This window comes from Dreissena polymorpha, chromosome 11 (assembly GCF_020536995.1).
Source record: "Dreissena polymorpha isolate Duluth1 chromosome 11, UMN_Dpol_1.0, whole genome shotgun sequence".
NCBI lineage: Eukaryota > Metazoa > Mollusca > Bivalvia > Myida > Dreissenidae > Dreissena > Dreissena polymorpha.
In genome coordinates this window covers 9,762,878-9,767,151 of record NC_068365.1, presented here as the reverse complement: position 1 = coordinate 9,767,151, position 4,274 = coordinate 9,762,878, and positions in this window count along the sequence as shown.

Sequence of the window (4,274 nt, the reverse complement as noted above, 5' to 3'; positions counted from 1 at the left end):
TAGACTAGAAATACTGCTGAAAATTGTGGTTTTCTGGATCCTGCGATAACTTTAAAAGTTCTTAATATTTTTTCATGAAACTTGCAACATGGATAGATGGCAATATGGACATTATGCACGTCATTTCATTTCGTTCCTACGTCAAAAATTGTGGTTGCTATGGCAACCAAAAAAAATAATCTGAAAATGGTGGAATTTCTGACAATGGTGGAGCCGGTAGGGGACCATATTGCTTGACAATAGCCTTGTTGTTTCTCATTTAGTCCATATAAGAAGCTATTCATCATCAATATTATATCGGTAAGCGGGCTTTTGGATATTGTATAATTAAGTGTCAAGACTTAATTCGATTAACTGAATTTTATGAATAATTTTAAACAGTTTTTAATGATTATCAAAAATGGAAAAGGCAACAAAGGTTGCGGAGATTTACTTTGGATTGTTTCAAGCAAAAACTATTGATGATAAATAAAGCATATGTAATTATGTCGTATCTTAGAACATTACAGATTATTTATTATTGGAACATGTGTTTTGTTGAATTATTAAATTTGTGAATATCCAATACAATTTTACAAATAAACATTTTATGTTAATATTAGTTTTATTACATATTCACACGCACGCACATACACATATTTAGTGTGTAGCTACCGAACCAAACACGCTCAAAATGCCGGCCCTTCTGACATCAGCTGTGGTGCATGTTGCCGAGTTTGAAAATTGTTGTGGATTATAAAAAAATAGACAGAGCCTGGGCTTAATGCATGTACTTATAAAGTCGTCCCAGATCCGCGTGAGCTCTAAAAGAAGTCTCTCATAAACAGAATTCAGTCCAGTTGAAGTGACTTGTCGTCAGTGATCAGCCTGTGTGCACTGCACAAGTTGCCTGTGTGCACTGCACAGGCTTATCTAGGACGACACTTTATGCAAATGAATTTAGCCTAGTTTTTCCAGAACGATGCATAGGACTTTAAAACATCAGTCGCACAGCTGGGTGAAATGTCTCTCAAATTATGGGAATAAAACGTTTGTTAAAAATGTAATACGTTGTCTGTTTTTCAGTAAAGAATTAAAATATGCTTATATAGCCAGATTTCAGATACAATTTTAAAGACACAACACCAGTAAATGACTTTGTCACATTATAATCTGAAGATCATATTTCGGGGACATCCCAATGTGTTATGTAAGAACAGAACATGTGTTTTATTATGACTTGCACAATTGACATCGTATGAACAAGACTTGCCAAGCAATAAAAGTCCCCTACCGGCTCCACCATTGTCAGAAATTCCACCATTGTCAGAATATTTTTCTTATTTGTTGCCATAGCAACCAGAATTTTTGACGTAGGAACAAAATGAAATGACGTGCATTATGTCCATTTTGCCATCTATCCATGTTCCAAGTTTCATGAAAAAATATTAACAACTTAAAGTTACCAGAAAACCACCATTTTCAGCAGTATTTCTAGTCTATTTGTTGCCATAGAAACCAAAATTATAGACGTAGGAACAAAATGAAATAACGTGCACAATGTCCATATTGCCATCTATCCATGTTCCAAGTTTCATGAAAAAATATTAAGAACTTTTAGTTATCGCAGGATCCAGAAAACCACCATTTTCAGCAGTATTTCTAGTCTATTTGTTGCCATAGCAACCAGAACTTTAGACGTAGGAACAAAATGAAATGACGTGCATATGTCCATATTGCCATCTATCCATGTTCCAAGTTTCATGAAAAAATATTAAGAACTATAAAGTTATCACAGGATCCAGAAAAATGTGACAGACTGACGGACACACAGTGTGTGTCTCATCATGCGGCGTCTCATCTTGGGCTACGCTATTTGCCAAGGCCTTTTTCTAGACGCTAGGCATGAATGGGTAATAAACTACGCCATATCGCAGATCCGCCAGTCGATTGTCATATAATAATTGTTAATTAAAATCGATTATCTGTCGAAAACAACTGATATCTTCTATAAAATTGCTCTGATGAAGCGAAACTAAGGTCAATGATTTAATTCAGAATAAGAAGTATGTTAACAAACTGTGCCCAATGCGCGGAAATTAATATACACAAATCAGAATATAAAAAAGAGTTGTTTTTTTTTATCGCCGATAAACAAATTAAGTGGTAAATTATTTCAGTTCCATCATGATATGACACATATTTGTGAAATTTTCATGGACTATGACTTTTTTAATTATGTATTTGAAAAACTATATTTATATGAGATTATATTAGCTCTGGGAAAACGGAGTTTAATGCATGTTCGTTAAGTGTCGTCCCAGATTAGCCTGAGTAGTCCCAGATTAGCCTGAGTAGTCCCAGATTAGCCTGAGTAGTCCCAGATTAGCCTGAGTAGTCCCAGATTAGACTGAGTAGTCCCAGATTAGCCTGAGTAGTCCCAGATTAGCCTGAGTAGTCCCAGATTAGCCTGAGTAGTCCCAGATTAGACTGAGTAGTCCCAGATTAGCCTGAGTAGTCCCAGATTAGCCTGAGTAGTCCCAGATTAGACTGAGTAGTCCCAGATTAGCCTGAGTAGTCCCAGATTAGACTGAGTAGTCCCAGATTAGCCTGAGTAGTCCCAGATTAGCCTGAGTAGTCCCAGATTAGCCTGAGTAGTCCCAGATTAGCCTGAGTAGTCCCAGATTAGACTGAGTAGTCCCAGATTAGACTGAGTAGTCCCAGATTAGCCTGAGTCGTCCCAGATTAGCCTGAGTCGTCCCAAATTAGACTGAGTCGTCCCAGATTAGACTTTTAAGTCCGCATAGGATAGTTGAGCTAGTAGGAAGAAGTCCGCTAATCTCTGGCGACTATTGACGCACATGAATTAATTCTGGTTTTCACAGAGCATTATTCTTTATCTTTTTGCAAATAACAAAATGGTATTGTTCTAAATTTAGTATATACCACGATTGCATACACCGTTGTTCTAAATTAATGCGTCATATGTGCTGTCGGATTCTATTCAAAGTTTAAAATGAACCAAAGTATTTTACTTGTTTGATGACATTGTATAGCTAGAAGTTTTTAGTGCTGTTGATTATACAAGTCTACCCGGCCAAGCTAAATATCTTATCATATAATGATCTAATATAAAGTGATTCTTGTTTTTTATAGATACACCATTATCCCGTTTCATTACACCAGCTTTATGTATGCTTAAAACAGTTACTCTTATGGGGAAATCTTATTATTATGCATCGACTCTTTATACCCCGCAAAAAGCGAATGGATATAGAATTGACGTTGTCAGTCCGTTCGTCCGTCTGTCACAAAATCGTGCAATGGCTATATCTCAGAAACTATATACGACATCGACATGAATCACGACATGAATCACGACATGAATCATGAATCACGACATGAATCATCATGAGTGTATTGATACCATGCTTAATAACCATACTCTACATGTTGAGTTATTGCCTTTTGTTGGTTTGTATGATGTAACTTTTCAGTGCTTTATCTCAGATATAAGACAAGATTTCAACATGCAAGTTCATGGGTGTGTAGATATCACTGAGGAGAATTTCCTTCCAAAAAAATCCTTAACCATACACTCTCTTAAGTAAGAGTTATTGCCATTTTTCGTATTATGTAACTTTTCAGGGTTATAAGTCAAATAAGCTACTAGATTTCCACATGAAACTTCATGGGTGTATCCACGAGGACAATTGTAATTATAGGACTATACCGTATATCAAGAGATTTGCACCCGTCCATAAACATTTGTTTTGCAGAGGATATAAATTCAACGAATTTGATTGTTTGTCATATTATTTGCTATGACCTTTATGGGAACTTATGGGAACTTGTTCATAAATAAGTCAAATTCAAGTTAAATCTGCTCTACTTCAAACAAAAGGACGTTTTAAGGTAATTGAATAAATTAAACATTAAATAATCACACGGATTTCAGTGTTTTATCAACATCTTATATTTACCCACTAGTTCATAAGCTTATTGGTTAGAACATTCAAACCGAACAGCAGTTGATTTGTGTTTGCTTTTAAACGCTTCTACCATTTACATATGTTTATATTAGATAAGAAAGTAAACTTATCGCTGTATTATCAGATTTCCATTTTAAATTTGCCCACGGAAAAATCTTTGCAATTTGTTCGGATATTCTCAAACCGCATTAGAACTTCATTGTTTGCTAATACCAGCAATTTGTTTTCCTTTCAGTCATAACATGTCACGTGTGTGATATGTTTATACGTTACAGCACGCTGCATTTGGCATTTCAACTTTGA